This window comes from Cricetulus griseus, chromosome 7 (assembly GCF_003668045.3).
Source record: "Cricetulus griseus strain 17A/GY chromosome 7, alternate assembly CriGri-PICRH-1.0, whole genome shotgun sequence".
In the NCBI taxonomy this organism is placed as follows: domain Eukaryota; kingdom Metazoa; phylum Chordata; class Mammalia; order Rodentia; family Cricetidae; genus Cricetulus; species Cricetulus griseus.
In genome coordinates, this window is record NC_048600.1 from 93174497 (window position 1) to 93187749 (window position 13253).

A 13253-nucleotide genomic window follows, 5' to 3' on the forward strand; every position below is an offset into this window, starting at 1 on the left:
GGGAAAAACAAAAATGGGGTCTCTAAAGTTTGAACTCCCACCCACTCCACGGCTCCCAATAAACCCAATCCATCGTACCTGCCCCTCAGCAGCAGTGACCATAAGACAGTTTATTGTTCTTGTCCCATATAAACAGAGTAGGAGAAACTATTCGGTCATGACTGCTTCCTACTCCTGGTAATACTGTGATTTCCTCCACTTTTAGCAATGTTAGGAGCTGTTCTCTGGAGGGAAAAGATGTCTGGTGGTTTGTAGTTGTTTAGTGTGTGCTTACTGAGTGACTTGTAGTTGGCTTTCTTGTGTCTACTTGCAGTGAAGGCCTTTGGGCCAGGCAAGAGTGCTGCCCAGCCAAGGCCAGGAACATGAAGTGAGACACAGTGTCTGCACTTTGTAACTGTTGCAGGCCTACACCCTGTCTCCCAAATCCTGGACTCCACAGAACTTTGAAAACCCAAGTTGCAGCTTTTGTAACTAAATCTTTGGGAAAACTTGACCCAAACCGACCTTAGACTAATAGTCTATATTTATCGTGGGTGTATAAATATTCATAGGTCTCACTGCAGAGGTATTAACACGTTTGATTACAGTTGCTGTCCCACTGGGGTATTGCATAATGTGTGTAGCTTAGGCGTCACGTTCCATTTGAAAACCTGGAAGGTTCACCAGCACATCTGGCCTGTGAGAGCTGGGGTAAGAGAGTTGGGCATAAGGCTTTGTGGCTCTTAGAGCATCCACTTAATTAAGGTGACAACAAGTGATATGCCCAGAGCTGGGCCAGAGAGAGTCTGGCTTTCTAGGGTTCCTTTCTGGCTATAGTAGGAGCCAGCCAGCCCGCAGGCGGGCTGTCCAAATAACTGCACTTCTTCCAGTGTCAGTGGCTGGGCTGTGCCACCTGGCTCTTCTAGCTGCTTTGTCACAGGCCTTAAGAGCAAACTCTGCATGCAGGCTTCGCTTATGTGTCTTCTGTATTTAGTCCAGCCCAGCGCGTGGTGCATGTGAACAACTGTGGCTCAGGAACAAGCAGAAGGTTTTGTTTTGTAAAAGTCCAAATTACAAGTATTTTATGCCATGAGGGCCATCCATATCTTATAACTAAGAAAGTCTCTGCCTTAACCAACGGTTCAACTTAAGATTTCTAAACCTTACAAAATGTGCGGGAATAATACACTATGTGTCCGTCTGGTCTGTCTCATCCAACTCGGAGCATTATATGTGGTAATGTGGGTAGGGCTGGACCACCGAACTGCATCACTCTGCCTTTAGAAGTTTCTTCTTGTTTTAAAGGTCTTTTTTCATTTGTATATGTTAGTGCTTGTGTATGTGTGCCGTGTGTGCACAGGTCAGAAGGGCACATTGGATCTCCTGGAGTGAAGTTACAGGTTGTGAGTTGCCATGTGGGTGCTAGGCAAACCAAACCTGGGTTCTCTTTTTTTATATATATAAATATTGTTTTATTAGTTCAAATTAGGAACAAACTTGTTTCACATGTTGATCCCTTCTCCCTTTCCCTCCCCTCACTCCAATCCCTCCTCCCCCACCCCTGACCTATCCCCCACCCCATCCACCCTCCACTCCCCAGGCAGGGTAGGGCCCTCAACCAGGGCTCCGCAAAGTCCACCACCTCATCCTGGGCTGGGCCTGGGCCCTTCCCCATGTGTCCAGGGCAAGAGTGCATCCCTTCACGTGGGATGGGCTCTCAAAGTCCCTTCTTACACCAAGGAAAAATACTAATCCACTACCAGGGGCCCCCCTGGAGTGCAGAGGCCTCCTCATTGACATTCATGTCCAGGGGTCTGGATCAGTCCTGTACTGGCCTCCCAGACTGCATCTGGGGTCGATGTGCTCCCCCTTGTTCAGGCCAGCTGTTTCTGTGGGTTTCTCCAACCTGGTACCGACCCCTTCGATCTTCATTCCTCCCTCTCTTCAACTAAGTTCCAGAGTTCAGAGTATATCTGTGGATGTCTGCCTCTGCTTCCATCAGCCACTGGATGAGGGCTCTTGGTATGGGACAGGTCGGCAAAGCGGGTTCTTTTAAGAGCATCAAGTGCTCTTAACTTCCGAGCCATCTCTGCAGCCCCGCCTTTAGACTTTCGACCTTTTCCTGGGCTAGCAACATGCAGTGTGAGTCTCTGTCACAATGTTGGACAGTGGCCGTGAGCTGTAGCTTCCAGCTAGCCCCATAATCTCAAAGAGAAAACAGCCCATCTTCTGCAGTGTGGCACTCACATTTCGTCTTATGATGCCCTCCACTTTGGATTGACAGGGGATGGCATGAGCCCATGAAAATTGAGGAACGTCTCTAGTCTGTTCTGTTATTGTAGCCTGACAGCAGCCATAGAGAATTTGTCAGTGAATGAGCACACCTATGTTCTACTAGCACTTTCTAGAAACAGATGGCTCAGTGGGTGAAGCCCTTTTGTGCCATTTGGATCCATGTAAAGGCTCAACAGAGTTTTACATCTATCCACAATGCACTGACTGGTCTGGAAACATAAGTGACCTGCCCTGGGCTTGGAAGCAGATGTATGTATTTATATGGAAAGTACATCTAGGCCCAGTTTCAGCTGTGCTGGAGGGGCGGGGGCACTTGGTCTCCACCCTCTGGGCCCTGAGCTGTGTGTGCCCCATGGTGTTCCAGCCATCAGCACAGGCCAGACAGCGCTGCTGCTGGGGGAGCTAAGGAGGAGCCAAGGCTCTGAAAGTGAGTGTTCTTACCAAAAGAATTTCTGGCAGAGAGCGATTGGTTATCGTAAAGCCAGCGGCTCTGATGGATGGCTTTTAGATCTCCTGGCTTGTTCATCAGAGACCAGAAAGGCCAAAAAGGCACTTCACTGCAGCCCATGATGAAATCCAGCAATGCCTCTGACCCCCTGGCCCCCACCCCTCCACAGCCTGCTGGCCTGGAACTGACTCATGAGGATTGTTGAAAGGAGGACCAAACCCTGCAGGCAACTGGCCCCTGACCTGCAAACCTGGCCTCTGTAGGGCCAGCCCTTGCCCCAGTGGCTTCTCTCTGTAGGACAGGTTTCCCCGATGACTCCTTGGGCCTGGCGCCCTCTCCCTGGACCACTTTCTAGCCAGGGTGGGGCTAGTACATAGCTTTCCTTCGACATCGAATTCCAAACAAGGGCTGATATCTAGTTGGCTTTTCATTCCCTTCTATCATGGTTTTGTAGGTGACTGGCTATTTTAGGGATTCTCTTTGAAGGCACTTCCCCTTCTTTCAGCTCCCTGGTAAGCTTTGGGTGGATTGTCAGCCTCAGAAGAAAGGCATGGGCCCACTCAGTCATGAATGTGTGCCCAGCATGGGCCTGCACAGAGTGAGGACTCTGGGAAAGCTAGTGGCAATGGGTGGGGTGGACAGAGTTTGGTAGTGGCAAAGCTAGGCCTAGAATTGTCACCTAGGATAGCAGAGAGGTGTTCCTCTGACCATTGCCAGGGGTCAGACCCTGCCTTAGTTTTGAGCACTGCACCAGAATGGTAAGGAGTCCCAAGAGTTGTAAGGGCGACTGTTGCCAATGAGGATTCCAGGCATCCTCATGAGATAGTGACGAAGGTGCTTCTGGGACCATTTTCAGATGGGGTGGACCAGCAGGTGAGGCCCGGGAGTCCAGAAAGGTCACTCAGAAAAGGTGAGTTAAGCCTTGAAGCACAGAGCAGGAATGGCAATGAGGGCTGGTCTTGACCAAACCATTTCAGTGAGGGCATGATTCTGAACCCTTTACACAAATCTTTTGTGTGTGTGTGTGTGTGGGGGGGGGTCCTCCTCCAGACAACCTGTGAGAGGAGCAGACACAAGTCTCACAAACTCAAACCAGAAGCCATCCTAGGCTTATGTGGTTAGTAGGTGAGGTAGCAGGTGGCCCAGGCAGGCTGCAGGAGCTATGGAGATGGGCTTCTTAGCAGACAAAACATGACAGGGTCATGTTCAGAGCTATAGATGACTTGGATCCTAGTGTTTGGGGACCATTTGGGGGTTTTGATTTACTAATGGCGTGTATGGTTGTGACCTTGATCAGGGCAGGAAGCTCTGAGCAGGTGTTAGGTACAGTTAGGCAAGACAGGAGCTGGGTTCACTTCTGTATGAGAAGAGAGGGACCTGGAGCATGGGAAGAAGGTATATTGTCAGTGCCTGGGACACAGTAGGGCACACCTGACCCCTATCCCCAATCCTCTTAGCGGGTATGAATTCTCACAGTTCACCCAGCCTTGGCATAGAGTGGAGTGTACTTGGTGAGCCTGCCAATCACTCTGTCTGCTCTGGTTCTTTCTAACCTCACATTGCCCTGCAAAGTAAGGCTTATTATTATTTGCAGATAATACAAAGGACAGCCAGGCAGCAAAATGATTTACAGTCACACATTGAGGAAGACGTGACTTTGGGTCTCTGTCTTCGTCAGGGACGCGCTTTTTACCATTATGGGGCATAGTGTTCTGAAAGTGTCCTGTATGCCAGACAGAACTTAGCTGGATAAGGTAGACTCCCAGTGGCCAGTGGGGTGGATTCTTGTCTTGCTGGGAACCTGGGTAGAATGGCCTGCACCAGGAACCAAGTGTCCCATGAATGAATGGCATTCAGTGAAAGACCAGGCACTGTGGAGTGGGGTCTGTTTGGACCTTCCAGGTTTACAGCCTGGTCCTGGGAATTAACCCTTGGTTTCGAGGTCGCTCACCCAGACCTGAAACAGGAGGAACATCCTGTTTAAAGAGCATCCTAAATAAGACCCCAATTCTGGAAGATTTTTAAATTTTCTGATGTGTATAGTAGGAGAGAGAGTTTGAGCATACACACACACATGCTTGCTTGCAGAGGACAGTTTCCAGTAGTGTGTTCTCTCCTTCCATTGTGGGTTCTGAACATTGAATTTAGATCACCAGGCTTGTGTTCCGAGTGGGCTTACCTGCTGAGCCATCTTACTGGCCCTGAAAGGTGTTTTGGTTTTATTTCCGTTTTCCTACAAGGGGGGAAAAAAAAAGTTACTGGCTTTTTCTTTTTGCCACTTTCTGCCACCCTTTCAAAGCCTACAATTCCCTACTTAGTCAGCTTGGTGGTTTAAACCTAAAAACGTGTGGAACATTTCAGAAGTCTGTCTTTGCCCATGTTTTAGTAGAAAGGCATAGGGTAGATCTATCTTCATACACAGGCCCACCTGAAGCTGTGTGTAAAAGGTAGGGCAGGGTGCAGCAGAGAAGCCAGAGGGCTAACCTGCACTTCCTACCCCCCCCCACACACACACACATTCTGAAGTCATCCACTTGTGGTGTTACTCAGTTATGGACAATGTGTGCCTGATTGCAGTCCTGAGTCAGTGATCGAGAAGTTACCTTGTCTCCTTTTTAAATTATGTGTGTGCAGGTATGCATGCCTGGTGGCAAGGAGGATCCCTCAGAGCTGGAGTTACAGGCTACAGCCTGTGGGACATCTGACTTGTTACATGGATGCCGGTCTCTGAACTCTAGTCCTCATGATTGCACAGCAAGCACTGATTAACCTGACTCTCCAGCCCCTGGTTTGGGGGTTTGATTTTAAGACAGGTTGGTGTCCAGCTCACTATGTAGCCAAGGCTGACCTTGAACTCTTACTGCACCTGCGTCACCATGCCTGGCTTGTAGTCTTTGGTACCCTTGGTCAGAGAGCTGTTAGAAAAGTAGGGCAGAGCTCAGCTGCCATGCTCAGGCTCACACCTGTATATTGGTCTTCCACAGTACTGGCTCCAGGGTTCTGGGCTGGTTTTCTTCTTACCTGAATGAGGGCTGGCCTCAGCAGGGCCCTGTCGTGAATAGGCTAGACGCCCCTCATCCTGAGACCCTCACTTGACCTCAGAACCAGTTGCAGCAGAGTGGATGGATCCACGTCCCCCCTGTGAGATGTTGGATCCCTGTGGCAGAGTACACTAACTGGGTTCTGGATTGATTGATTGGGGACAGTGGACTAGGGTTGGGTAAGGGACCAATGAATGTCTCTACGTCTCCTCACCTGGGCCAACTGGATGACCAGTCACCTTACTTGACGCATGTTCAAGGACAGCAAGAAAAATGAGGGACTTTCAGGGGCAGCTGTGTTTTCTGACTCAGTCATAATGCCCCTAAAAATCCTTATTGTTCTTGCAGTGTGCATCAGGCAGCTGTGGGCCAATCCAGGCCTTGCCCACCTGGCCCTTCTAGGCTGGAAGGAATTTGTGTTGTCAGATTGGAACATACCCTCTACCCAAAATGAGGGATGAGCACATGCTGGTTGAAACAGTTCATGTGGCGCATACATGTTTATTTTTTGGGGGGTGGGTGGCATGGGGGTGGGGAGGGCTGGGGGACATTCCCGGGTTTCCCTGTTTCATATGAGGTAAAGGTTGTTGGGTTAAGGGGTAGTTGTCTTACAGGATCCAACCCCTCTGCTGTTTCCTGAGAAGTGGTGCAGGTACCTGGGCAGAAACTTTTTTTTTTTAAAGTCTCAAGTGAAGAGACTAAGAGCCAGTGGCTATGTTGATCTAGGCATTTCTCTGCTGCTGTGACCCCAGAACTTGCTTCTTCTTAGGTGGACATTCTCTATCCCCGTTACTGCAGACACCAGCTCCATGTTCAGCCGGTGCCTCCACCCTACATATATTTTGACTTGGGGTCCACCTATGAGGGTGGATAGGGGACTGCAATGCAGCATGCATGCCTTTTTTAATCCATTCCATTTTTTAAAAAAATAAAACAGGGTCTCATGGAGCCAAGATTGGCCTTGAACTCCTGATGCTTCTGCCTCCGCCTCCCAAGTACTGAGATCACAGATGCTCTATCACTGCTACTCCAGGCCTTCGAAACAGGAGCCATTTTGTGGCATGCTCCTCTTTCCTACCACCACGGGGCCAGAGAGATGTCACCAAAACTCAAAGCAACAGTCTTGTGTGCCAGCTGAGGTGGCTTGTCCTCAGCTGGACAGATGAATGAGCAATAAGCATCATGGGGCCTGTTACAGAAAGTCACCCAGTATCTCGAGAACTCACGTCAGCAGGGGACAGTCGTCTTCAAGATGCCTTCAGGCCCCCATGAGCCAGCTTGGAAGCACTCATCATCGACAAGATAGTGTTGGTGTATGCTGGACCACACCACGACTGTCCTGCTGGCCCTGGGTCTGAGGGCTCTGTGCCCCCAGCTCTGCTAGAGACTGCTGGCATCTCACTTCCAGGTAAGGGTTAGACAGGATTTACTCTTGCAGTAAATCCTGTGAGTGAGGCTTTAGTGGGCGGAGACTCTCACACTTGGGATGGACAAGGGTGACAGCTGTTCTGTCAGCTCTAACGGCTTTGCTGGCTTTTGCTAAGTTCAGTCACCACCTCTCCCTGAAGCCTCTCTGCCCCAAACCTCCTTGTTCCTTCCCATGGCCCTCATTCTTTCCCAAAGCATTTGCAACAGGACAGGGCTGGGGAGGTGGTTCAGCCAGTAAAGAGCTTGTCACAAATTCCATCCTAAATACCACTGACCTTCGATCTCAGGTGGTGAGGCAGAGGCAGTTCTGAGGGACTAGTCTAGCCAAATCTGGGTTTACTGTGAGACCCTGCCAAAGAATAAGGCATAGAGCGGTTGAGGAAGGTACCTTGAGGTGGACCTCTGGCCTCCACACACATGCTCACAAAGACATCATGTGGGTTTTTGAGTTTTCAGGACAGGAGGGTCCAACTCTGTCGATCACTTACAGAGATCCACCTGCCTCTGCCTTCCAAGTGCTTTCAAATACCATAGACTATTTGAAAACATGAGAGTTGCCCTGGAGTGCTGTCACGAATGAGTCAGAGGGAAGGATGAGGCTCATAAATACTCAAGCCTGAATTGTCTGTTGTGAGCCATGCCTTTCCAGACTTTCCTTCTGGCCCCACCCCGTTAATACAATGGGCACTTTTATTTGTGGGGGAGGGGCACGTGCCATGGTGCAGACATGGGGGTCAGAGGACTTGCCTGCCTGTGGGTCTCCAGGGATCAAACTTAGACCATCAGGTTTGGTGGCAAGTGCCTTTACTTGCTGAGCCATCTTGCTGGTGCCTTTTAAAAATACATTACACTATGTTCTCTTTTTGCCTTCATATGGGTTGCTGGGATTGAACTCAGGTTTGTCAGCCTTACAGGGCAAGCACCTTTGAGCCAGAGGGGAACGTTTTATAGGAGCCAGGCCTCTAATCCAGTGAGCCACAGGCCTGTGCCTTCAGGAGCCTGGATTTCTTTATTTTCCAAGGAGGATATGGATATGCCTGGCCACTGTTGCCTTCCAGTCAGGAACTCAGATCTTGCAGTCTTGCTGGAGGGAGTCTGAAATGAGGTCCTCCGTGAGGCTGTCCTTGACCGATAGCTGTCAGGCTTTTTGACCCTTGACTCACTTAAGACAGTGGTTCTCAATCTTCCTCATGCTGCAACCCTTTAAATACAGTTCCCCATATTGTGGTGACACCGAACCATAAAATTATTTCATTGCTATTTCATAACTATAATCTTGTTACTGTTATAAATCATAATGTAAATAGGCAGGGTATTTGATATGTGGCCCCTAAAGGGGTTGCAACCCACAGGTTGAGATCAGCCAACTTAAGGAGTGTTAAGGACCTGTGACTAGGTGTCTGATAACACAAACTAGATCAGAGTTGTAGGGATCAAGACGAACCCGGGGTGGGTGCCTTGGCTTGCTGTTGGCTTTTTCTTGCATGCCTTTGTGTTCTATTTAACAGCTAGGAGGAACTATCAAGCTACAAGCCCACCAGAGGCAATGGAAGACATTCCCTCCGTCTCTGCCTGGAGAACCCCCTTGGACGATGGGACCACTTGCATCTGGCAGGCGAAGGCCATCAGGATACTTACTGAGGACACAGCAAGGAAATGGCAGAGCCAGGATTCACTGACTCCAAGGTCAGTGACATTTCTGTAACAATAGTGGCGGTATTCATCTTTAGTATATAGGAAACCTAGTTCATCTTTTAATGTGTAAGTTTTAACCTGCATATATGTATGCATGTGTACCACGCAAATGCTGGTGCCCACAGAGGCCAGAAGAGACAGTCAGGTCCCTAGGAACTAGAGTCATAGGTGATTAGAAGCTGCCCAACATGGGTTCTGGGAACTGAACACCTCTTCAGCCCCCTAGTGTAATACTGAATTGCCATCACCTGATCCAGAGGTGTGTGGGAGCAGGTGCCTGACCCACGGGAGGATGGGTCACTTCCATTTACTTCCAGTTGGCAAGAGTACACTGGCCTGGATCCTCAGTTGCTGTTCAGTCTGTTGCACTACCACCAATTCAAGCTTTAGATAGGGCACAGTCAAGTCCCTTTCACAGTCATCTGCTTTCTGGGTGACAATGGTAAGACCTCTCTCGGCCTGCCGCTTCTCTGCTTAGGGCTAGTGTTAGAGGGAAAGCCCCTGCTGCTGGGGTGTCATGGTCTTTGGCACATTGTCCCTCCTTCACTTCCAAGGCAACTGCAGAAGCCCAGCCTGAGGACTAGCTGAGTTGGCCGTCAGTACAGTGAGCTGACCATGGTGCATTGTTAGCTCCAGGAAGTGGTTAGCTATTTTCCAGCAGGTCTGCAGAGCCGGACAGCCAGCCTGCCTTGGAATTGGCGGATGGGAGTCGAGAACACTGCTTTCCTGGAGCCCTTGGGCTCTGGGCCAGGCCCTCAGGCTTCCTTTAGAAGAAGGAGCCCTGATTGAGTGAGCAAGCCATTCTTGCCCAGCTTGGCACACGTCTTCTCTGTCTACCTCATGCCCTTCTCTCCACCCAAGCCTCTTTGCAGCAGAGTGCACATTATTGGCTATGGCATCCATGAATCCTGCTTTCCAGAGGGCAGGAGGGCTGTGCACACCAACACCTCAGTAGAGGAATTGCACCACATGGGCTCCAGCCTGGGTAGTGGGGCTGAGAGGAAGCCCTCAGCTGCCCTGTCGGACCTGGGCTACAAACTCCTGCCACGGTGGAACTAAGAGCTCTGAGCACAGGGCAGCCTTGGGAAGGCTTGCATCCTCTCGGGGCCTGTTGCCCATTTGATAGCTGTAGGAGTGCTCTGTAGACTGTCTATGTTGCATATAGAGCTGACACTGTTGCTGCCTGCCTTTTCCCTTCCAGGAGGACACTTGAGCCGGAACACTGGTCCCTTGGAGAGTAGTTGCACTGCCTGACACTGAGGTCACATGTGGGTCTTCACATGATGGCTGGTGTCTTCTGCCATTGATCCTGCAAGATTATCTTTCCTGACAGTTCTTCTCTGGCCAGTGGCTCTAGATTGAGCTGTAGTCCTTGTCTCTGTCCTAGATCCCTGAGGGTTGGGTCACCAAAGCCCAGCATGTAAGGAGGTCTCCTTCCCCTGGGAGTTTCAAGTTCAGGCAGCTGCAGGGCTCTGCTTTAGGCTGGGGCCTCTGCACAGCTCCCCCTTGCCCTGCCAGATGTCTTGGGGTCAGCTACCCTGCAGCGTTCTGGTGTACCTGACTACTAGAAAAGCAATACTCCCCTGTCACCCTATTTTTTTTTTGTCCTGGAGTTTGGACTCGGGCTTTCAACATACTATGCAAGTGCTCTATCACTGAGCTATATGCCCAGCCCTTTTTTGATTTGAGACAGAATCTTGCTATGTAGTCCAGCTTGGGCTTGAACTCATAATCCTTTTGCCTCCATCTCCCGAGCCCTAGCATTATAGCTGTGCACCACCATGCCCACCTGGATTTCCTGTTTTGACTCCTGTGTCAGGAAAGCAACCCTGGATGGAAGTGAGGCCCATTCCTGATGGCTTGGCCATTGCAGGGCTGTCTAGGAGGAATGCGTAATAGCACAGTGCACAGGATAGGTAGAAGGACGGGTAGCTGTCAGTTTTCCATGGACCTTGTTTCTGTTGATATATTGTTCCTTCAAAGGTCACCCTTTAATTAATCTGTGTCACCAGAGTTCAAGCAGGGGCAGCCACATCCCCTGGCTTTAGAGGAAGGCATGTGTTCCAGGCCTGGGCAAAGACTGCTGAATCCCCCCTCACATCCCCGTGGGACTTCAGCTGCGTCTTTTCATGGGAGTTAAGTTGACAAGATGTCAGCTTGAAATTGCTGGTGGCCAACTTATGCAGCTAAGGATGAAGCCAACAAAGAAGAAAGAAAACACAGATTACGCTGTGTGGACTTGTTCTTGCTACTCAACAAGCCCCTGGATTGAGCCATGCCTGAAGCCAACACTTGGACTAACCTGAATACATGAGCCATTTTTTTTTTTTTCCTCTAAAAGAAACCCATCTTGGATTTGTGTGACAGAATGGCTCCTAGTACAGGCAATGGTTTTCTACCTTTCTCAGAACAGCATTGTTGAGATATTATTTATGTGCAACGAAATTCACCAGTTTTAAGTATACAGTTTCTAGTCTTTTCAGGAACACATACCCATGTAACCATCAGCATTAGACTGGAATCTTACCTGCCCTGAAAAACTCTATCCACCCCCTTGATGGTTAGTCTTTTCTGGTGGTCACACAGTATATGTTAAGTGTCTAGTTTCTCTTAGTGTGTTTTTATGATTAATTCCTCCATGTACATTAGGGTCCATCTACTCCATTGTAGGCTGGACAGCATGACACCCTGTGGGTATTCCACCATTTGTTTATCCATCTGGTATACGATGGCTGATTTTGGTTGGTGTGAATAAAGCTGTTTTGCATGCTCAAATGTCATGTCATGGGTGTATGTTTGCATGTGGACAGCAGGTTCACTCTCCAGTTGAGGAAATGGGTTTGTGAAGGTAGAAGTACTTGTCCGGGGTCACACAACTGGTGCAGGGAACCCAGGGAGGGGTGGTGATGCTGTTGAAGGGCTCTAAAGGGGCTCAGGACCACATGGAGAAGCAGCTCACAGTCTCCTGGTACACAACCACATGGCTGCCAAGAGGAACTGCCAAATGAGCTAGAGCCCGATCTTCACCTGTCACTGGGAAGCTCAGTGTGATTCATTAGTCTCACTGTGAATCCCAGGTCCCAGGGGATGGGAGGTGAACTCTGATTGGATAGATATCCAGAGCCAGAATCGTTTCCCTCCACGGGATTCACAGAGCTCCACCCAAGCTACCCAAGCTCCCAACCCCACCAACTCCCCTCTGAGCCATAGGGAAAAAGACTGGTGCTGCTATTATTCCAGCCACAAACACAAAAACAAAAACCTTTTCCTTTTGGCTGACATCAACAGGTCACAGGTTCCTCCTGCACATCTAGAGGTCAGGCTAATTAATCATTCCAGCTTTGACCCCTTATAGCTGTCACAGCCACAACTCTCTTTTGGTCTCTGCCTAGCTAATCCCTTGGAGTGAAGGAGGTTGTGTCCCTAATCTGTAAACTCACTTGGGTATCTTCTGTGAGATCCTTGTGTCCAACAGTGCCCAAAGTAAAGATCTTTCAGGGTTGTTTGTTTGAGACAGGGTCTCACTATGTAGCTCTGGTTGGTCTGGAACTCACTATGTAGACCAGGCTAGCTTTGAACTCACAGAGATCCTCTTGCCTTTGCCCCTGAGTGCTTGATTTAAAGACATTCACTGTCAGGACCCATTGACCTTTCAGTTTTGTGAGCCAGTTCATCTTCACTTGAGCTAGATTGCCCCTGGGAGAGTCCTGGTTAACGACTCTGGTGCCCTATGGCAACACATGCAGAGACCCATAGGCAAAACCCATGGCTAGCCTACTTTGTGCTACACCCCACATGTGCGTGCTCCAGCTCTGAAGGGAGGGACTGCAAGGGAGACTGAGGCACAGATGTATGACATTTCTGTTGCCTCAGAGCCCCTCAGTTCTGGCTGTCCATCAAGTCCTTGGCTGATTGATCTTGTGTGGCCAAGGACCCTGTGGGACACCCATAGAATCTTTTTTTTTTTTTTAAAGACTTATTACACATACAGTGTTTTGCCTACGTACCAGAGAGGGAACCAGACTTAACTGTAGATGGTTGTGAGCCACCCTGTGGTTGCTGGGAATTGAACTCAGGACCCCTGGAAGAGCAGTCAGTGCTCTTAACCTCTGAGCCATCTCTCCAGCCCTCACCCACAGAATCTTATAACTGAAGGTGACCTGCTGTTTGTTCTGAGTCTGACTCCATTAAGTAGCAGCCCAAGATGTGGAAGGGATCCCAGAAGGTGACCAAAGGGGCCACAGCACAGGCATGACCCAAACATATGATGAGTTACTTGTAGTGGATGAACTTTGAGCAGTGAGAGACACGAGGTAGCCTTAGTGTTCACTCTGTTTGAAAGCCTCGGGTTTCCAGGAAACCCCGGT

The 13253-nt window shown here is 49.6% G+C and overlaps 1 long non-coding RNA gene across 2 annotated transcripts; it reads left to right on the forward strand.

The window, feature by feature from the left end:
- Nucleotides 1-6317: 6317 nt before the first annotated feature.
- On the forward strand, nt 6318-11666 carry LOC103160678. Of its 2 annotated transcripts, XR_003487262.2 has the most exons (3): nt 6318-7171; nt 8700-8877; nt 10088-11666. It is a non-coding gene; the product is annotated as an uncharacterized LOC103160678 (long non-coding RNA). The 2 variants fall into 2 exon arrangements; XR_003487261.2 differs by having other exon boundaries at nt 8700-11666.
- Nucleotides 11667-13253: the final 1587 nt, after the last annotated feature.